Below are 23,840 nucleotides of genomic sequence, written 5' to 3'. Positions count from 1 at the left end.
TCCAAAAAGCTCAATAACCTTCTGAACCACATGGTCAAGTTAGTTACAGCAACGACCCCGCTTCTCAGTACCAATTTCTAGTTTAGTTAGCTTTTTTGCTACTGTGACTGAAGGACCCAACCAGAGCAACTGTAGAGGAGGACTAGTTTATTTGTGGGCTCAGGGTTTCAAAGATCTCAATCCGTAGACAACAGGCTCCATTTCTTGGGACTCCAGTCGAGGCAGGACATCATGGCAAAAGAATGTGGCTTTGGGGTATATATTTGTATCTGGCCAGTGGAGCCGCTCTCTCTGCTTTCTGATGATCAAGTGAGCTGGTTCCCTCTGCCATACTCTTGCCATGATGTCCAGTCTCACCTCAAGCCCCAAAGAATGGAGCCCGCTGTCTGTGGTTGAGACCTTTGAAACTGTGAGCCCTCAAATAAACTCATCCTCTTCTACAGTTCTGGTCAAGTCCTTTAGTCACAGCAGAAAAAAAAAGCTGACCAAAGTTGTTATCAATATGATTATTCCTCCAATCTCTTTCTTCTTAGCCTCACTGATCTATTTGTCATCAAATAATTATTTCCTCAGAGGAAAGATGGTAGATTGGAATCACTTAGCACTCTTGCTTCTCCACAAGATGATACCAAAAGAGCAGGTGTGCAGGCATGTTAAGGTAGGGTGGGGAGTCATAGGAAATCACTGAAGTGCAATGGCAGAGTCAGTGACCAGGTGAAGCACAGAAATACTGGTTATTAGAATACTAATAACCAATGATAACAAAAACTAATAGAAACAGATTGCCCTAACAGTGAGTGCTCAGTTACTCAGGAGGGTAAGGAAAGTGCCCATTCAGTGGGACTCTAGATGAAAGGGAGAATCCCCACCATCTCAAGTCCAGAATCTGGCACCTGAAAAACAAGGGGCCTGGGATCTGCCTAGTGAGCTAGTATTGGAGAAGAGATTTTTCTGTACTTCTCAGCATATTCATACAGTACTATAATGGGGCACCAGATTAAGAAGGGTCATGTTTTCTGATGTTACCACATGGCAAATCAAAATCCTATGCATTTTTATATTCCAAGACACAAGGGTCTCTTCTCTTCACTGTGCACCCATTCAGAGAGAGTTTTGCCCAAGATAGTGACTGTAACACAAATCCCCTGAGAACTCTATGCATTGAAAACCATAGGGTGAAGTGGAAGAAAGCAGGAGGCACTATCGTTTAAAATTGGTGGTTTGATCTCTACATCAAGAGAGATGCCAACTGTGTGCAGATTTGTGAGGGGACTGGGTTCTGGAGAGTCATGGCCAGAAATAATTGTGTTATGAGACCTGTAACCTAATCACTGCATTAATCCCTTCATAGAACTGGTAGATTACTAGGTCCCTGTGCCTACCTCTTCTCCCTACCCCAGTGCAGATCAAGTTTGTCTTGTCATTTCCTTCTTGACCAGAGGTATTTAGAAGATACTCTGTCAAGGCATTTGTCATATCCCCAGACAAATAATAGTCTTAGGATTTAGGGTAGAAAGCCTTATCGGTCTACAGTCTCAACAGGCAAGAAGGTCTGTTCAGTGGTTTCTATTGTTATCATGTCCTCATTCCTGAGTGTGAATATTGAAACTGCTGAAAGAAATATCGCTCTGCCATGGACAACTTTGTCCTAGACTGCTCTGGTGGGAGAAAAGCAGGGAAGGACTCAACTGTCATAATGCCCTATCTAGTTTGTCTGGTTTGTCTGGAGTTGAGAAGAACCATAGCTGACAGCAGCTCTGATCCATTACTCCCACTGTACTTGTCAGATTATGAAATTAGGGGTCCTGGAAAGAAGTATCTCCATTTCAAATATCTTGGAAAGGAGGAAGAATGATTGACTTTTTCATTGTTGTTCTGTGCTGCTTTGTTTCCCCTTATAGTATGGTTTTAGATATGAAGTGTCCTCCAAAAGCACATGCTTGAGACAAAGCAAAAAACTTTAGAGGAGAAATAATTGGGTTATGAGACCTGTAACCTAATCACTGCATTAATCCCTTCATAGGGATTAATTGGGTGGTAACTGTATCCAGGTAGGATGTAGCTGGAGAAGGTGGGTCATTAGGATTTTGCTTTTGGGGTATATATTTATCCTTGATGAGAGGAGAAGTCTCTCTTTCTACTTCCTGGTGTTGTGACCTGAGCTGACTTCCTCTACCATTTCCACAATGATGTTCTGCCTCACCTGAGGCCCCAAGGAATGTACCTGGTTCTCTATGGACTGAAACCATGAGCCCCCAAATAAAATTTTCCTCTTGAAATTGTTCTTGTCAGGTCTTTGGGTCACAGTGGTAAAAAGGTAACTAAAACTTTTTTTTTCATAATTTATCTAATTGTATATATTTTTGAATTTTAAATTTAAATTTGTATATTTTAAAAAATTTTCATTGAATTTTTTCTCTCTTTTCTTTCTTATTTTAGCTTTCATTTATCTTTCTTTTTCTTTTCGTTTTTCTTCTTTTTTCCCTCTCTTTTTTTTTAATTTATTTTTTTTAATTGTATACAAATGGGATACATGTTGTTTCTCTATTTGTACATAGAGTCAAGGCATACCATTTGTGTAATCATACGTTTACATAGGGCAATGATGTTTATTTTTTTCCCTTCCCCCCCACCACTCCCACCCCTCTTTTCCCTCTATACAGTCCTTCTTTCCTTCATTCTTACCGCTCTCCTTATCCCTAACCCTAAACCTAACCCTAAACCTAATGCTAACCCCTCCCACCCCCCATTATATGTCCTCATCCGCTTATCAGCGAGATCATTCATCCTTTAGTTTTTTGAGATTGGCTTATCTCACTTAGCATATTCTCCAATTTTGTCCATTTGCCTACAAATGCCATAATTTTATCATTCTTCATTGCAGAGTAATATTCCATTGTATAAATATGCCACAGTTTCTTTATGCATTCATCAACTGAAGGGCATCTAGGTTGGTTCCACAACCTGGCTATGGTGAATTGAGCAGCAATGAACATTGATGTGGCCGTATCTCTGTAGTATGCTGATTTTAAGTCCTTTGGGTATAGGCCAAGGAGTGGGATAGCTGGGTCAAATGGTGTTTCCATTCCAAGCTTTCTGAGGAATCTCCACACTGCTTTCCAGAGTGGCTGCACTAATTTGCAACCCCACCAGCAATGTATGAGTGTTCCTTTTTCACCACATCCTCGCCAACACCTATTGTTGCTTGTATTCTTGATAATCGCCATTCTAATTGGGGTGAGATGAAATCTTAGGGTAGTTTTGATTTGCATTTCCCTTATTACTAGGGATGTTGAACATTTCTTCATATATCTGTTGATTACTTGTACATCTTCTTCTGTGAAGTGTCTGTTCATATCCTTAGACCATTTGTTGATTGGATTATTTGTATTCTTCGTGTAGAGTTGTTTGAGTTCTTTATAGATTCTGGAAATTAGCACTCTATCTGAGGTATGGTTGGCAAAGATATTCTCCCACTCCGTAGGCTCTCTCTTCACATTTCTGATAGTTTCCTTTGCTGAGAGAAAGCTTTTAAGTTTGAATCTATCCCAGTTGTTGATTCTTGCTTTTATTTCTTGTGCTATGGGAGTCCTGTTAAGGAAGTCTGATCCTAAGCCAACAAGTTGAAGATTTGGACCTACTTTTTCTTCTGTAAGATGCAGGGTCTCTGGTCTGATTCCGAGGTCCTTGATCCATTTTGAGTTGAGTTTTGTGTAGGGTGAGAGATAGGGGTTTAATTTCATTCTGTTGCATATGGTTTTCCAGTTTTCCCAGCACCATTTGTTGAAGAGGCTATCTTTCCTCCATTGCATATTTTTGGAACCTTTGTCTAGTATGAGAAAATTGTATTTATTTGGGTTTGTGTCTGTGTCCTCTATTCTGTACCATTGATCTACCTGTCTAGTTTGGTACCAATACCATGCCGTTTTTGTTACTATTGCTTTGTAGTAGAGTTGAAGATCTGGTATTGCAATACCCCCTGCTTCGCTCTTACTACTGAGGATTGCTTTAGCTATTCTAGGTTTTTCATTCTTCCAGATGAATTTCATAATTGCTTGCTCTATTTATGCAAGGTACATCATTGGGATTTTAATTGGAATTGCATTGAATCTGTACAGCACTTTAGGTAGTATAGCCATTTTGACAATATTAATTCTGCCTATCCAAGAACATGGGAGATCTTTGCATCTTCTAAGGTTTTCTTGAATTTCTTTCTTTAGTGTTCTGTAGTTCTCATTGTAGAGGTCTTTCACCTCTTTTGTGAGATTGATTCCCAAGTATTTTATTTTTTTTGAGGCTATTGTGAATGGGGTAGTTTTCCTAATTTCTCTTTCTGAAGATTCATCACTTATGTATAAAAATGCATTGGATTTATGAGCATTGATCTTGTATCTTGCTACTTTACTGAATTCACTTATGAGTTCTAAAAGTTTTCTGGTGGAATTTCCAGGTTCCTCTAAATATATAATCATGTCATCAGCGAACAGGGATAGTTTGAGTTCTTCTTTTCCTATTCGTATCCCTTTAATTTCTTTGGTTTGTCTAATTGCTCTGGCTAGAGTCTCAAGGACGATGTTGAATAGAAGTGGTGAAAGAGGGCATCCCTGCCTTGTTCCAGTTTTTAGGGGGAACACTTTCAGTTTTTCACCATTTAGAATGATATTGGCCATGGGCTTAGCGTAGATTGCCTTTATAATGTTAAGGAATGTTCCCACTACCCCAATTTTTTCTAGTGTTTTGAGGATGAAGGGATGCTGTATTTTATCGAATGCTTTTTCTGCATCTATTGAAATAATCATGTGATTCTTAACTTTAGTCTGTTGATATGGTGAATGACATTTATTGATTTCCGAATGTTGAACCAACCTTGCATCCCTGGGATAAAACCCACTTGATCGTGGTGCACTATCTTTTTAATATATATTTGTATGCGATTTGCTAAAATTTTGTTGAGAATTTTTGCGTCGATGTTCATTAAGGATATTGGTCTGAAATTTTCTTTTCTCGATGTATCTCTGTCTGGTTTAGGTATCAGGGTGATATTGGCTTCATAGAACGAGTTTGGGAGGGTTCCCTCCTCTTCTATTTCATGGAATAGTTTGAGGAGTATTGGAATGAGCTCCTCTTTAAAGGTTTTGTAGAACTCGGTTGAGAACCCATCTGGTCCTGGACTTTTCTTTGTTGGTAGGCTTTTGATGACCTCTTCTATTTCATTGCTTGAAATTGGTTTATTTAAGTTGTGTATGTCCTCCTCGTTCAGTTTAGGTAATTCATATGTCTCTAGAAATTTGTTGATGTCTTCGAGGTTTTCTGTTTTGTTGGAGTATAGATTTTCGAAATAGCTTCTAATTATGTTTTGTATTTCACTCGTGTCTATTGTGATGTTTCCTTGTTCATTCCGAATTTTAGTAATTTGAGTTTTCTCCCTCTTTCTCTTTGTTAGTGTGGCTAAGGGTTTATCAATTTTGTTTATTTTTTCAAAGAACCAACTATTTATTTTGTTAATTTTTCCAATTGTTTCTTTTGTTTCAATTTCGTTGATTTCGGCTCTGATTTTAACTCTTTCCTGTCTTCTACTACTTTTGGTATTGGTCTGCTCTTCTTTTTCTAGCGCTTTGAGCTGTAGTGTTAAGTCGTTTCTTTGTTGATTTCTACTTCTTTTTTTGAATGCACCCCATGAAATAAATCTTCCTCTAAGTACTGCTTTCATAGTGTCCCAGAGATTTTGATATGATGTGTCTTTGTTCTCGTTTACTTCTAAGAATTTTTTTATTTCCCTCCTGATGTCTTCTGTTATCCAATCATCATATAATAGTGTATTATTTAATCTCCAGGTATTGGAGAAGTTTCTGTTTTTTTTTATTCTGTCATTTATTTCTAATTTCAATCCATTATGATCTGATAGAGTACAAGGTAGTATCTCTATCTTCTTGTATTTGCTAACAGTAGCTTTGTGGCATAAAATATGGTCTATTTTAGAGAAGGATCCATGTGCTGCTGAGAAGAAAGTGTATTTGTTCTTTGTTGGATGGTATATTCTATATATGTCCGTTAAGTCTAAATTGTTGATTGTGTTGTTGAGATCTATAGTTTCTTTATTCAATTTTTGTTTGGACGATCTATCCAGTGGTGAGAGAGGTGTGTTAAAATCGCCTAGTATTATTGTGTTGTGGTCTATTTGATTTCTGGAATTAAGAAGGATTTGTTTGATGTACGTGGATGAGCCAATGTTCGTGGCATAGATATTTATGATTGTTATGTCTTGCTGATTTATGCTTCCCCTAAGCAGCATGTAATGTCCTTCTTTATCCCTTCTGACTAGTTTTGGTTTGAAGTCCACATTATCTGAAATGAGGATGGATACTCCAGCTTTTTTGCTGTGTCCGTGTGCATGGTATGTTTTTCCCCATCCTTTCACCTTTAGTCTATGGGTGTCTCTTTCTATGAGATGAGTCTCTTGCAGGCAGCATATTGTTGGATTTTTCTTTTTAATCCAATCTGCCTGTCTGTGTCTTTTGATTGATGAATTCAGGCCATTGACATTCAGGGTTATTATTGTGATATGATTTGTATTCCCAGTCAATTGACTCATATTTGTTTTTGACATGATTTGGTTTCTCCTTCATTTGGCTATTCCTTTAGGCTAGCGCCTCCTGTTGCTGATTTGCATCATTGTTTTTCATCTCTTCCTCATGGAATATTTTGCTGAGAATGTTCTGTAATGTTGGCTTTCTTTTTGTAAATTCCTTTAGCTTTTGTTTATCATGGAAGGATCTTATTTCATCGTCAAATTTGAAGGTAAGTTTTGCTGGGTATAAGATTCTTGGTTGGCATCCGTTTTCTTTCAGGGCTTGGTATATGTTGTTCCAGGCCCTTCTAGCTTTTAGGGTCTGGATTGAAAAATCTGCTGATATTCTTATTGGTTTCCCTCTGAATGTAATTTTATTCTTTTCTCTCGCGGCCTTTAAAATTCTGTCTTTATTTTGTATGTTAGGTATTTTCATAATAATGTGCCTTGGTGTGGGTCTGTTGTAATTTTGTATGTTTGGAGTTCTATAAGCCTCTTGTACTTGGTTTTCCATTTCATTCTTCAGATTTGGGAAATTTTCTGATATTATTTCATTGAATAGATTGTTCATTCCTTTGGTTTGTTTCTCTAAGCCTTCCTCAATCCCAATAATTCTTAAATTTGGCCTTTTCATGATATCCCATAATTCTTGTAGATTCTGTTCATGATTTCTTACCATCTTTTCTGTTTGGCCAACTTTGCTTTCAAGATTAAATAATTTGTCTTCAATGTCTGAGGTTCTGTCTTCCAGGTGTTCTATCCTATGGGTTATTCTTTCTATGGAGTTTTTAACTTGGTTTATTGTTTCCTTCATTTCAAGTATTTCAGTTTGTTTTTTTTTCAGTATCTCTAACTCTTTATTGAAATGATCTCTTGCTTCCCATATTTGCTCTTTTAACTGTTGATTGGCAGGATCATTTAATGCCTGCATTTGCTCTTTCATCTCCTCCTTCAATACCTGCATTTGCTCTTTCATCTCCTTATTAGCTTCCCTGATCGTTTTAATTACATACATTCTGAACTCCCTTTCTGACATTTCTTCTGCTGTGCTGTCATTGGGTTTTATTGATGTAGTATCTAGGTTTGTTTGGGACATTTTCTTCCCTTGTTTTCTCATATTGGTCAGCTGTCAGTGGGACCCTGAGATATTGCAGTTTTCCGGTATTGGCTTATAGTGTCCCGGTAGATTTCCAGTGTATCACCTCCCAGCCTTCAGTAGCCTGATATCTTGGAGGAATCTGATAAAGCAGCGCATCCGAAGAAAACTGCCCCTAGCCCCCTACTGGTTCCACGGTTTGGAACTGGTTCTGTGCGGAAATGCTCTCACTGTAGGCCTGCACCATGCAGCTGGCCGTGTGGGAGGAGCCCACTGCTGGAGTGTGGAAGGCTACCTTGGGAAGACTCTAGCTGCCCTGCCTGGCTCCGATAAGCCACCTCTATCTGGGCCTGCCACCCGGGCCGAGCTTTTCCCAGTGGGCAGACTCACCTGTGGCTCTATTTCATTCTGAGTCTCTCAATGCCTCCCCTTCTTAACTCCTGGGTTCTGGAGCGACTGGGGGTGCAGTCTCCCTCTAGGCCGCCATCTTGGATCACCCCGTGAAGAGAGCCTGCAGCCGGAGTGGGCAGAGCCGCCTGAAGAGGTCTCTGGCTGCCCTGCCCTGATCCCAGAGGCTGCTTGCAGATCGAAGCTCTCCGTTGGTTCGGGGACTTGTGGCTGGTTCTATGTAGAAAACCTCTCACTGGGCGGTCTGGTCTGAGAAGCTAGCTTTGAAAGGCACCTCCCACCGCAGGGGTCCAGGCTACTTGGGGAGGTCTCTGGCTGCCCTATCCTGGTCCCTAATGCTGCTTGTGTGCCGGAGTACGTTGCGCTGCACTGGCTCCAGGACTCAGAGTTTGTTCTGGTCAGAAAGGCTCTCACTAGCAGGCCAGTTCCATTCTGAGAACCTGGAGAAGCTGGCTGTGTGGGCGGGGCCCACCGCCGGAGTGCGCAGGGCTGCCTGTGGATGACTCTAGCTGCCCTGCCCGGCTCCGATAAGCCACCTCTATCTGGGCCTGCCACCCGGGCCGAGCTTTACCCAGTGGGCAGACTCACCTGTGGCTCTATTTCAGTCCGAGTCTCTCAATGCCTCCCCTTCTTAACTCCTGGGTTCTGGAGCGACTGGGGGTGCAGTCTCCCTCTAGGCCGCCATCTTGGATCCTTTTTCCCCCTCTTTAAAAATATTTTATTATTAGTTATACTTTCAGTAATGTTTAATTTTTTTGTCTATTTTATATTATCTATATTCCTTTCTTCTCTACAGTTAGTGTTAGAGTAGATATTTTCCTTTTTAATAACTTTTTAAAAATTTGTATTTATATAACTAGTTTACTTGTAAATTATAGTTACTATTGGTTATTTTCTCCTCTCAAAGTTATGCTGGGGATTGAATTCAGCACTTTGAAGATGTTGGATGGGTGCTGTTTTAGTCAGTTTTTTCGTTGCTGTGACTAAAAGGATCCAGCACAACTGTGTAGGAGAAAAGGTTTATTTGAGGACTCATGGTTTCAGAGGTCTCAGTCCATTGAAGACTGGCTCCATTCCTTGGTGCTCGAGGTGAGACAGAACATCATGGTAGAAGAATGTGGCAGAGGGAAGCAGCTTGTTATCATCAGAAAGCAGAGAGAGAAAGAGTGAAAGAGAGAGAGAGACTCCACTCCCCAGATACAAATATACACCCCATAGCCACGCCCCAATTCCCACCTCTCCAGTCACACTTCAAATAATCCCACTTCAAATAATCCCATCTGGGATTACCACTTCAAATAATCCCATCTGGGATTAATTAACTCATTGGGTTAAGACTCTTATAGTCCAATCATTTCTCCTCTGAACCTTCCTGCATTGTCTCACATGTGAGTTTTGGGGGATACTTCACATCTAAACCATAAAATTCCACCCCAACCCCAAAAGTTCACACTCATCTGACAATGCAAAATACATTTAGTTCATTTCCAACAGTCCCCATAGTCTCAGTTCCAAGAGTGCTCAAAGTTCAATTCCCCAGTCTTCTCTGAGGCTCGAGTCAATCTTGCATTGTTAGCTTCTATAAATTTAAAAACAATTTACAAATATCTTACATATAAACGTACTGAATAAATATTTCCATTTAAAAAAATAGGGGCATAGAAAGAAGGGATGGAACCAATGCAAGACTGAAGTCCTATTGGGCAAACAAGTGCTGTAGCTCCATGTCCAGCACCTGGGGCACATGACATCTTGCTGTTCTCCCCAAATGGCATGTGTAGGTCCACCCCTATGGCCTTGTTTGTTGTAGCCCAAGTGGCGTTCCTATTGGCTTGTCTCTTCTTGTTTCCTGCAGCTTTCCGAGGACAATGTCCCACATTACTGGCATTTCTTAATTTTGGGGGTCTCTAATGCAGTTTCGACTTCCTCCTCACATCTCCACACTTCGATTTCTCAGGGGGTGCCCACAGGAACTCTGATCCTGCTGCACCTTGCCCGGCCTCCCAACCTTCCTTTGAAATCTTGGTGTAAGTCTCCATGACCCCCTAACTCCTGTATCCTGCATTCCTGCAGAACCAGCACTATGTGGTTGATGCCAAAGTCTGCTGCCATGTTGAACAGTAGCCCAGACTCCAGGGGCTCTTGCTGTAGTAACCTCTTAGGGTCTGGGAGCATGTTATAAAAACTTCCTAGGCCACTTTGTGCAAGAAGGATGCCCCACTTGTCTTTTCTCAAGAGAATTTTCACCTTCTACTCTCTTGAGTTGAGATGGGTGTGGTCTTCCCAGCTCCTGGGATACCCTCAAGCCATCTCTCACTCTTTCTAGGCATAATCTTTAGCATTCCTTTAGTGGCAGTATTGTCTTTAACAGCTGCAACTTCCTTAGCCCTGCCTTCCAACTTCACCTTTTAAAAATATTTTTGCTCCTGATTATCACAATAAATTTGGTTAAAGACTGCCAGCAATATCCATGCTACTTCCTGAATGCTATGTTGCCTAGATATTTCTTCCACCAGATTAAGAAGTCCATTGCTTCTAAAATCAGCCTCAGAGAAAGTCTCTGGACGTGGGCAAAATGAAGACAACTTCTCATAGCATGAATGGCCTCTACTCCAACTTCCAAAAAGAATTCTCCTTTTCTGAGTCCTCTTGAGCCCTGTCTTCACTGACCACAGTCCTATTGCCATTCTGATCTTCTGAGTTCCCACCAGAATTGACAATTAATCTCTGCTTACAACATTACAAAGCATTTCTAGCTTGTACTGCTAAGCATCTCAAATTCCTCCCACCAACTCCAGGAATCCCCCAAATCTTCTGAACCAGAGCATGGTCAGGTTTGTCACAGCAATGAGGCCACTTCTTGTTACCAATTTCTGTTGTAGTCAACTTTTTCACTGCTGTGACTAAAAGGATCTGACCAGCACAATTTTAGAGGAGAAAAGGTTTATTTGAGGACTCATGGTTTCAGAGGTCTTAGTCCATAGAAGGCCGACTCCATTTCTTGGTGCTTGAGGTGAGGTGAGGCAGAACATCATGGCAGAAGAGCGTGTGGCAGAGGGAAGTAGCTTACATCATCAGGAAACAGAGAGAAACTCCACTCTCCAGATACAAAATATACACCCCATAGCCACGCCCCAATTCCCACCTCCTTCAGTCACACCCTACCACTTCAATTAATCCCATGTGGGATTAATTCACTCATTGGTTAAGACTCTTACAACTTGATCATTTTTCCTCTGAACCTTCCTACATTGTTTCACATGAGAGCTTTTGGGGGACACCTCACATCTAAATCATAACAGATACTTTGCTACTTAGTTACATCCTGAGACAAGTTTAAAGAGATGTCTCTTCACCTCTTCATAACCCAGTCCTGCTCAAACATTGTTGTGTATATCAACTTAAAGAATAGATAAATTTGGGCATAGTGGTGCATGTCTATGATACTAGCAAGGAGGCTGAAACGGAAGAATCACAAATTTGAGGTCAGCCTCAGCAAATTAGTGAGATCCTAAGCAACTTAGTGAGACTCTGTCTCAAATTTAAAAAGAAAAATACTGTGTATGTAGCTCAGTGGCAAAGCAAAGCATCTCTAAGGTTTTCAAATCCAGTAAAAATAAATAAATAATAAATAAAACCACAGGGGAGGTGAAAGCTCCAAGCAGGTACAGATGGGGAGAATTGAAAATCCACTACTAGAAATTCATCTTCTTGGCTGCAACACAGAAAAATAACATAAATGTTGTGGTCCCCATACCCATGAGGAGCCATATCATAGGTCACTCCCACACCACTCTTTCAGACTGCACAGTGCTGAAAAGTCTGGAGGTGTAATCACAAAGAGTGTACCTCCTATACTCTGCTGTCTGTAAAATACCTGTCTGAACACGAGAGACCCCACTCATGCAAGTCCTACAGAAAAAAATGGATCCCTTAATTTCTGACACAGTATGTGCAGAGTCAAAGTCTACCAATTATATCTTAAGAAATCACAGAGAAACTACAACATGAAGTTTATTTGGAGTTAAATTTAACACTACACAGCCAGTCAGCATTTCAAGACATATCACCAAGCGATGACTGCTCATTAAAAAGACCCTCACATAACAGTAGAAGAGAAATTCATCACAACAAATATGCAAATTTCAGTGAAAGAACACAAGAAACATGAAGAAACAAGACAACATGACTCCTCCAAAAGTTCATAACTCCATAGTAACAGAATCTAAAGATATTAAAACCAATGAAATATCTGACAATTCAAAAATTGTTAAAATGATCAATAAATTCAAAGAAGATACAAATAAGCAGCAGATGCAAAATATGAAATAGCAATTCAATTCAGATCTAGAGATTCTTAAAAAAAAACATATGTTAGAAATGAAAAACTCTGTAAGTCATAAATAAAATAAAATTCTTGCGCTCACCACTATACTGGAATAACCAAAAGAAAGAACATCAGATCTTAAAGACAAGATATTTAAACTAGCTCATTCAGATAGTAATAAAGAAAATAAAATAAGAAAATATAAATGGAACATAAAAAAATTCTGAGAAATTAAAAGATAATAATTTCGAATCATAGATTTAAAAGAGGCACTCAACTCTAGGCTAACAGCATAGAAAATCTCTTCAGTAAAATATTGATAGAAAATTTGCCAAATCATGGGAATAATAAGGGCATCAGGCATTAGAGGCATTTAGAACCCCAAATATATATGACAAGAAAAGAAAACCTCTCTATGACATATAACAAACTGCCAAACATACAGAATAAAGATAATTAAAAACTTCAGAGAAGTTCCAAATCAGTTACAAAGGCAAACCCAATAGATAGCAGAAAATTCCTCATCAAAAATTTAGGGATCTCCAGTGCTGGCCCAGGGGATCTCCAGCACTGGCTCAGATCCAGCCCCCATGCAGATCTCCAGCACCATGCCCTGCCTGGACTCAGAGCCTCGCTGTGTCTCCCATCTACCAATGTGTTGGGGCACCTCTGGTGCCATTGTGGATTACCCCCAATGTCGATGCTGCCATCTTTAGTTGGGGAAGCTTCCATCCTGGAACACCTGCCAGAGACTAGAAGGTCATTATTAAGGTACATACAGGTTAGCTGCTGCTGAAGCCACCAACTTGGGATGTGGTCACTTATATCCAGGGATATCACCATGATATCATGGGCAATCATCATCAAGGGCTCTACGGCTTGGTTGCATCTGAGATATCCCTGGTAGGTGTCCTAATAGCCAACACCTTGCTGCAGATGGAGAGAGACTTGCAAGTGGTTGGTAGATGGGAAAAGGGTGTGAGGGCATCTTGATCATGGCTTGTCTAGCCAACCACACCTGCACTCAACCGAGTCCCAGAGGCAACTCCAGAGCACTTTTTGGGACCTGGCATTAGCCTGGTCTACCAAGCACCTGCTCCTGCTGGTTTGGCAACCAAAAGGGCCTTCCAGTCCTTAATCCCCAGTCTCCCAACCATTCTCTGGCCACAAACCAGCCTAGTGCCTGCAGCTACACAGTTGGCACACAGCTTTCAATGCCTGGTCCTGATTTGACTTAGAGAACAATTTTCTGAGATAGGTCCCAGGGCTCAGCCCTCAGGACCTCCAGGAAAGACGTTCCTGATTGGGAAGTTGAAAGGAAAGGGACAGGAGAGATACAATTTAGAGACTAAATTATAGGCCAGAAGTTGTGGGGTCCACAAATGAAAGAAGGGGCTGAGACCAGGCACCTGTGCCACATGAGTGAACTCCAAAGGAGAGTCCTAGGTACAGTCTTCCAGAGGGACTGGCCATTGCTATATCCTGCCTCCAGGAGTCCTGCCTCCAAGTCTAATCTTCCCACCTTAGTAACTTTCACCATCCTGAGAGTGGAGTTACCAGTAAACTCCAGACAATCCCACCTATCAGATGAGAAGGGGAGCAGAGAGGATATTGAACTCCAACAGAAACAATTACTCAATTTTCCTTCAAGATGCTTTTTTTTCTTTTCCCCATTTTTTTCTTTTTTCATTTCCTGCACTCACATCCCCATCATCTTTGACATCAAGTACCTTTTATGCATCAGACTACTGAAGACTGGGAGGCTTGAATAGTATATTAAAGTTTTATTATAGATTTTTAAAAATTTAAATTTAAATTTTTATTTTTTTTAATTTTTTTTACTCTATTTTCCTCATATTTATCTGTTTCCTTGGAGTCTCTTCTTCCGTTTTCTCCTGCAAACAACCAACTTCTTTTGATTCTGCTTTCACTATGATCTAGTACCTCTATATTCTCACTTCTTACCACATTAACATTACATCCTATACCCCTACCCCATCTTCTTTCTCCACCGTTAGAAATTGTAGGCCTTATTACGAATCTATTGTTTATGCTATAGATAATAATTGAACTCATCATCTCTGTTTATTAAGACAATACTGTTAACATCTTAATAGGGGCTATTTGGTTTAAGGCTGCATATCATTTGTATTGGGTGCTGTTAATATTGTTCTCCCCTTAAAGGTGATGTATTGGAAATCTTCAGGTGCACTATAAATCTATAGGGTGGAAACTGTAATACCTCAAATCTGCACAGCTTAAGGGGAAAATGCATGAACAACATGAAAATACAAGGGAAGAAAGCACCCCAAACAAACCAAGATGCTATATTAATAGAATCCATTGATAGTATGGTGGAAGAAATGTCCAAAAAGGAGTTCAGATTGTACATAACTAAAATGATCTGTGAAGTAAAGGATGATATAAGAAAGCAAATGCCAGCAAAAAGAGATCACTTATTAAACAGTTAAAAGAGCAAATGCAGGAAGCAAAAGATTATTTCAATAAAGAGATAGAGATTCTGGGAAAAAATCCAAACAGAAATCCTTTAAATGAAGGAAACAATAAATCAAATTAAAAATTCAATAGAAAGCATTACCAACAGACTAGATCACTTGGAAGACAGAACCTCAGATAATGAAGACAAAATGTTTAATCTTGAAAACAAAGTTGACCACACAGAGAAAATGGTAAGAAATCATAAACAGAACCTCCAAGAATTGTGGAATAGACCAAATTTAAGTAGTATTGGGATTGAGGAAGGCACAGAGATATAAACCAAAGGAATGAAAGGAATGAACAAACTATTCAATGAAATAATATCAGAAAATTTCCCAAACCTGAAGAATGAAATGGAAAATCAAATACAAGAGGCTTACAGGACACTAAATGTACAAAATTACAACAAATTCACAGCAAGGTACATAATAATGAACATGCCCAACACACAAAATAAAGATAAAATTTTAAAGACTTTGAGAGAAAAGCATCAGATCACAATAGGGGGAAACCAATACAGATTTCTCAGCTCAGATCCTGAAACCCAGGAACAATATGTTTCAAGTTCTGAAAGAACATGGATGTCAACCAAGAATCTTTTTTTTAAAATTATTTATTTTTTTTTATTTTTTACATAAATTTTGATTCATTGTACACAAATGGGGTACATCATTTCATTTCTATGGTTGTACATGATGTAGATTCATACCATTCATGTAATCACACATGTACATCAGGTAATGATGTCTGTCTCATTCCACAAATTTTCATACCCTCCTCCTTCTCATTTCCTACTGAGTGGGAGAAAATCTTTTCCACAACCACTTCAGACAGAGCACTTATCTCCAAAATTTACAAAGAACTTACAAAACTTTATACCAAAAATACAAAGAACCCAATTAATAAATGGGCCAAGGAACTGGATAGACATTTTACAGAAGAAGACATATAGGCAATTAATAAATATATGAAAAAGTGTTCGACATCCCTAGTAATAAGAGAAATGCAAATTAAAACAACTCTAAGATTTCATCTTACTCCAATTAGAATGGCTATTACAAGAACACAAACAATAATAGATGTTGGTGTGAATGTGGGGGAAAAGGCACACTTTTATATTATTGGTGGAGTTGCAAACTGGTGCAGACTCTCTGGAAGGCAGTGTTGAGAATCCTCAGAAAACTTGAAATGGACCCACCTTTTGACCAGTTATCGAACCAAGAATCTTATACCCAGCAAAACCAACCTTCAGATTTGATGACAAAATAAAATTCTTCCATGATAAACAAAAGTTAAAAGAATTTACAAATAGAAACCCAAAACTAGAGAACATTGTCAACAAAATATTCTATGGGGAGGAAATGAAAAACCACAATGAAAGTCAGCAAAGGGAGGAACCACACTAAAAGAAAAGCTAATCAAAGGAGAAACCAAGTCAAGTTAAAAACCAAAAATAAGTCAAAATGTCTGTGAATACAAATCATATCTCAATAATAATCCTGAATGTTAATGGCCTAAACTCATTAATCAAAATCCAAGAGCGTAGGAAATCTTTCCATCTTCTAAGGTCTTCTTTAATTTCTTTCTTTAGTGTTCTATAGTTTTCATTGTAAAGGTCTTTCACCTTTTTTGGTAGATTGATTCCCAATCATTTTATTTTATTTTATTTTATTTTATTGTATTTTTAAGGCCATTGTGATGGGATAGTTTTCCTAATTTCTCTTGCAGTGGATTCATTGCTTATGTATAAAAATGCATTTGATTTATGGGTATTGATTTTATATCCTGCTACTTTGCAAAATTCATTTATGAGTTCTAGACGTTTTCAGGTGGAATTTTTTGGGTCTTCTAAATACAGAATCATGTCATGGACAAATAGTGATAATTTAAATTCTTCTTTTCCTTTTTGTATCCCTTTAATTTCTTTTGTCTGTCTGATTGCTCTGGCTGTAGTAAGAAAACCAGGATGGTATGAGTTTAAAAGCAGACATGAATAACAATGTAAGTGAAGACCCAGAGACAAATTCACATAGGTACTGTCATCTGATTATTAGAAAAGTGGTCAAAAGCATATTTTGAAGAAAAGACAGTCTTAAGCAAATGATGCTAGGAAAATTGGATAATCATATGTAGGATAATACAACTAGATTCCTGCCACTCACCCTACATAAAAATCAACCTCACGTGGATCTAAGACCTAGGAATAGAGCAGAAACAATGCAACAGCTAGTAGAAGACATAGGCTCAAGTCTTCAACATACTGGTCCTACCAACTTCCTTAGTAAGATTCCCAAAATTCAAAAACCAAAGCCAAGGGTCATTAAGTGGGATAACACCCAATTAAAACAGAATTACACAGCAAGGAAAGAAGAGCATGAAAAAAGAGCCTACAAAGTGGGATAAAATCTTTGCCAGCTACTACTCTTCTAATAGGAGATTCATAACCAGAATATATAAAGAATTCAAAGCCCACCAATAACAACAACAATAACCCAATCAATAAATAAGAAAATGAAATAAGAAAACATTTTTCAAATGAAGACATACAAATGGTGCACAAATATGTGAAAACATTGTTCAATGCCCTGAAAAATAAAAAAAAATGCAAGGTAAAACTATGCTGATAGTTCATCTCAGTTTCAATGGTCGTTATAAAGAATATAAATAAATAAAAAAGTGCTAGTGAGGATGTGGGGAAAAAATGTACATTTATCTATTATTCTTGGGACTTCAAATTAGTGCAACCAGTTTGGAAAACAGTATGAAGATGCCTTGAAAGACTAGGAATGGAACCACCAAATGACCCCTCATTCCTTGGTATTTACCCCAAAGAACAAAAATCAGCATACTCTACTGATACTTGCTTATCAATGTTTCTAGCAACATAATTCACAATAGCCAAGTTATGGAACCAGCATAGCTACTCCTCAATAGAAGAAAAAATAAAGAAATTGTGGTATATATGCACAATGGAATTTTAATCATCCATAAAGAAGAATGAAATCATGTCATTTGCTGTCATTCCATGCATCTGGAGCACATCATGATAAGTAAAATAAGCCAGACTCAGAAAGTCAAGGGTTGAACATTTTTTCTAATAAAAGGAGACCAATATCATAGAGAAAGGGAATGAAGAAGAAGGTAGGCAGGGAAAGCAAGGGGAAATATTGGGGAATGAAATCTACCAAATCATGGTGAATACATGTGTGAATATATGATAATGAATCTCACTTATGTACATAATTATGATGTACTAATTAAATAGTAACATAATAATGATAATAATAATAGAGATCAATGGAGTATAGCAAGAGGATTGAAGCAGGGAAAAGAGTAGGGAAAGGGAAAGGGATCATTCTACTGGGAATAAGAATGACCAAATTATGCTAAGTGCACATACAAGTATGGCATAATAAATTCTACTGTTATTTATAATCATAATTCACCAATAAAAAGTTGAAGAATAATAAATTTTATTAGAAGAATAGTTAAGCAAATGAGAGGTAGAAAAGGATAAAACAATTACTGCAGTAAACCATCAAACTTCTAAAATAAAATAAGGGAGAAAGAAATTAACATAGAATTTTCAAAATGACCAAAAGAAAAATAATAAAATGACAGCAATTAGTACATTTCTTTCAACCCTGAGTGTAATGGTCTGAACTTTTCAGTTAAAAGATTGCAGAATATCTGATTGGATTAAAACAAGCCCCAGTACTTTAATTCCTAGAAGAAATTCATTTGTCCAGCAAAGACAAGCACAAAGAGTCAAAGAATGGAGAATGATATTCTAATCAAATGAAATCTGAAAGCAAGCAGAAGTAATTATACTCCTAACTTAAAAATTAGACTTAAGTCAAAGATGGTCAGACAATACAAAAGTATTTACTACATAGTAATAAGTTGAACAATTTACCAAGATTTAGCAATTGTAAATACGCATGCACAGATATTGGAGTACCCAGTTATATAAACCAAACACAACAGGATATGAAGATAGAGAGAGGGCCAATACAATAATAGTAGATTATTTTAATACTCCACTCTCACCAGTATATACCTTCCAAAATACAACAAAAAAGAAATATCAGAGTTGTATCACACTACAAATCAAATGGATTTAGTAGATATCTATAGAATATTTCATATATCAGCAGCAGAATATACATCTTCCCATCAGTAAGCAGAACTTTCTTCAAACAGATCAAATTTTAGGCCATAAAGTAAACATTTTTTTTATTGTAAACAAATGGGATACATGTTGTTTCTCTGTTTGTACATGGAGTCAAGGCATACCATTTGTGTAATAATAAATTTACATAGGGTAATGTTGTTTGATTCCTTCTGTTATTTATTTTTCCTCCCCCCATCCCTCCCACCCCTCTTTTCCCTCTATACAATCCTTCCTTCCACCATTCTTGCCCCCTCCTTAGCCTAACCCTAAACCTACCCCTAACCCTAACGCTAACCCCTCCCACCCCTCATTGTACATCATCATTCGCTTATCAGCAAGATCATTCATCCTTTAGTTTTTTGAGATTGGCTTATCTCACTTAGCATGATATTCTCCAGTTTCATCCATTTGCCTGCAAATGCCATAATTTTATCATTCTTTATGGCTGAGTAATATTCCATTGTATATATATGCCACAGTTTCTTTATCCATTCATCAATTGAAGGACTCTAGGTTGGTTCCACAATCTGGCTATGGTGAATTGAGCAGCAATGAACATTGATGTGGCTGTATCTCTGTAATATGCTGATTTTAAGTCCTTTGGGTATAGGTCAAGGAGTGGGATAGCTGGGTCAAATGGTGGTTCCATTCCAAGTTTTCTGAGGAATCTCCATACTGCTTTCCAGAGTGGCTGCACTAATTTGCAGCCCCACCAGCAATGTAAGAGTGTATCTTTTTCCCCACATCCTCACCAACACCTATTGTTGTTTGTGTTCTTGATAATCACCATTCTAATTGGGGTGACATGGAATCTTAGGGTGGTTTTGATTTGCATTTCTCTTATGACTAGAGATATTGAACATTTTTTCATATATCTTTTGATTGCTTGTACATCTTCCTCTGTGAAGTGTCTGTTCATTTCCTTAGCCCATTTGTTGATTGGATTATTTGTATTCTTGGTGTAGAGTTTTTTGAGTTCTTTATAGATTCTGGAAATTAGTGCTCTATCTGAAGTATGAGTGGCAAAGATATTCTCCCACTCTGTAGGCTCTCTCTTCACATTATTGATAGTTTCCTTTGCTGAGAGAAAGCTTTTTAGTTTGAATCTATCCCAGTTATTGATTCTTGCTTTTATTTCTTGTGCTGTGGGAGTCCTGTTAAGGAAGTCTGATCCTAAGCCAACAAGTTGGAGATTTGGACCTACTTTTTCTTCTATAAGATGCAGGGTCACTGGTCTGATTCCGAGGTTCTTGATCCATTTTGAGTTGAGTTTTGTGTAGGGTGAGAGATAGGGGTTTAGTTTCATTCTGTTGCATATGGTTTTCCAGTTTTCCAAGCACCATTTGTTGAAGAAGCTACCTTTTCTCCATTGCATATTTTTGGCCCCTTTGTCTAGTATGAGAAAATTGTATTTATTTGGGTTTGTGTCTGTGTCCTCTATTCTGTACCATTGATCTACCTGTCTATTTTGGTGCCAGTACCATGCCGTTTTTGTTACTTTTGCTTTGAAGTATAGTTGAAGGTCTGGTATTGCGATACTCCCTGCTTCACTCTTCCTGCTAAGGATTGCTTTAGCTATTCTGGGTTTCTTATTCTTCCAGATGAATTTCATAATTGCTTGCTCTATTTCTGTAAGGTACATCATTGGGATTTTAATTGGAATTGCATTGAATCTGTATAGCACTTTTGGTAGTATGGCCATTTCGACAATATTAATTCTGCCTATCCAAGAACATGGGAGATCTTTCCATCTTCTAAGGTTTTCTTTAATTTCTTTCTTCAGTGTTCTGAAGTTCTCATTGTAGAGGTCTTTCACCTCTTTTGTGAGATTGATTCCCAAGAATTTTTTCTTTTTTTGATGCTATTGTGAATGGGGTAGTTTTCCTAACTTCTCTTTGTGAAGATTCATCACTTATGTATAAAAATGCAATGAATTTATGAGCATTGATCTTGTAACCTGCTACTTTACTGAATTCACTTAAGAGATCTAAAAGATTTCTGGTGGAATTTCCAGGTTCCTCTAAATATATAATCATGTCATCAGCAAACAGGGATAGTTTAAGTTCTTTTTTTCCTTTCGTATCCCTTTAATTTCTTAGGTTTGTCTAATTGCTCTGGCTAGAGTCTCAAGGACGATGTTGAATAGAAGGGGTGAAAGAGGGCATCCCTGCCTTGTTCCAGTATTTAGGGGGAATGCTTTCAGTTTTTCACCATTTAGAATGATATTGGCCATGGGCTTAGCGTAGATGGCCTTTACAATGTTAAGGAATGTTCCCACTACCCCAATTTTTTCTAATGTTTTGAGCATGAAGGGATGCTGTATTTTATCAAATGCTCTTTCTGCATCTATCACAATAATCATGTGATTCTTGACTTTAAGTCTGTTGATATGGTGAATGACATTTATTGATTTCCGGATGTTGAACCAACCTTGCATCCCTGGGACAAAACTCACTTGATCGTGGTGCACTATCTTTTTAATATATTTTTGGATGTTATTTGCTAAAATTTTGTTGAGAATTTTTGCGTCGATGTTCATTAAGGATATTGGTCTGAAATTTTCTTTCCTCGATGTGTCTCTGTCTGGTTGAGGTATCAGGGTGATATTGGCTTCATAGAATGAGTTTGGGAGGGTTCCCTCCTCTTCTATTTCATGGAATACTTTGAAAAGTATTGGAATGAGCTCTTCTTTAAAGGTTTTGTAGAAATCGGCTGAGAACCCATCTGGTCCCGGACTTTTCTTTGTTGGTAGGCTTTTGATGACCTCTTCTATTTCATTGCTTGAAATTGATTTATTTAAATTGTGAATATCCTCATCGTTCAGTTTAGGTAATTCATATGTCTCTAGAAACTTGTTGATGTCTTCGAGGTTTTCTGTTTTGTTGGAATATAGATTTTCAAGATAGCTTCTAATTATGTTTTGTATTTCACTCGTGTCTGTTGTTATATTTCCTTGTTCATTCTGAATTTTAGTAAGTTGAGTTTTCTCCCTCTTTCTCTTTGTTATTGTGGCTAAGGGTTTATCAATTTTGTTTATTTTTTCATAGAACCATCTATTTATTTTGTTAATTTTTCCGACTGTTTCTTTTGTTTCAATTTCATTGATTTCGGCTCTGATTTTAACTATTTCCTGTCTTCTACTACTTTTGGTGTTGGTCTGCTCTTCTTTTTCTAGCGCTTTGAGCTGTAGTGTTAAGTCGTTTCTTTGTTGATTTCTACTTCTTTTTTTGAATGCGTTCCATGAAATAAATCTTCCTCTAAGTATTGCTTTCATAGTGTCCCAGAGATTTTGATATGATGTGTCTTTGTTCTCGTTTACTTCCAAGAAATTTTTTATTTCCCTCCTGATGTCTTCTGTTATCCATTCATCATATAATAGTGTATTACTTAATCTCCAGGTATTGGAGAAGATTCTGTTTTTTTATTCTGTCATTTATTTCTAATTTCAATCCATTATGATCTGATAGAATAGAAGGTATTATCTTTATCTTCTTGTATTTGCTAACAGTAGCTTTGTGGCATAAAGTATGGTCTATTTTAGGGAAGGATCCATGTGCTGCTGAGAAGAAAGTGTATTCATTCTTTGTTGGATGGTATATTCTATATATGTCGGTTAAGTCTAAATTGTTGATTGTGTTATTGAGATCTATGGTTTCTTTATTCAATTTTTGTTTGGAAGATCAACCCAGTGGTAAGAGAGGTGTGCTAAAATCGCCTAGTATTATTGTGTTGTGGTCTATTTGATTTCTGGAATTGAGAAGAATTTTTTGATATACATGGATGAGTCAATGTTCGGGGCATAGATATTTATGATTGTTATGTCTTGCTGATTTATGCTTCCCTTAAGCAGTATGTAATGTCCTTCTTTATTCCTTCTGACTAGTTTTGACTTGAAGTCCACATTACCTGAAATGAGGATGGATACTCCAGCTTTTTTGCTGTGTCCATGTGCATGGTATGTTTTTTCCCATCCTTTCACCTTTAGTCTATGGGTATCTATTTCTATGAGATGAGTCTCTTGCAGGCAGTGAATAGTTGGATCTTTCTTTTTAATCCAATCTGCCAGTCTATGTCTTTTGGTTGATGAGTTCAGGTCATTAACATTCAGGGTTATTATTGTGATATGATTTGTATTCCCAGTCATTTGACTCATATTTGTTTTTTGACATGATTTGGTTTCTCCTTTATTTAGCTATTCCTTTAGGCTAGTTATCCTGTTGCTGATTTGCATTGTTGTTTTTCATCTCTTCGTCATGGAATATTTTGCTGAGAATGTTCTGTAATGCTGGCTTTCTTTTTGTAAATTCCTTTAGCTTTTGTTTATCATGGAAGGATCTTTTTTTGTCATCAAATCTGAAAGATTTGATGGGTGGAAGATTCTTGGTTGGCATCCGTTTTCTTTCAGGGCTTGGTAAATGTTGTTCCAGGCCCTTCTAGCTTTTAGGGTCTGGATTGAAAAATCTGCTGATATTCTTATTGGTTTCCCTCTGAATGTAATTTGATTCTTTTCTCTCGCGGCCTTTAAAATTCTGTCTTTATTTTGTATGTTAGGTATTTTCATAATAATATGCCTTGGTGTGGGTCTTTTGTAATTTTGTATATTTGGAGTCCTATAAGCCTCTTGTACTAGGTTTTCCATTTCATTCTTCAGATTTGGGAAATTTTCTGATATTATTTCATTGAATAGATTGTTCATTCCTTTGGTTTGTTTCTCTAAGCCTTCTTCAATCCCAATAATTTTTAAATTTGGCCTTTTCCTGATATCCCA

This window comes from Sciurus carolinensis, chromosome 9 (assembly GCF_902686445.1).
Source record: "Sciurus carolinensis chromosome 9, mSciCar1.2, whole genome shotgun sequence".
Taxonomy (NCBI): domain Eukaryota; kingdom Metazoa; phylum Chordata; class Mammalia; order Rodentia; family Sciuridae; genus Sciurus; species Sciurus carolinensis.
Note: the sequence above shows the minus strand (reverse complement) of the source record.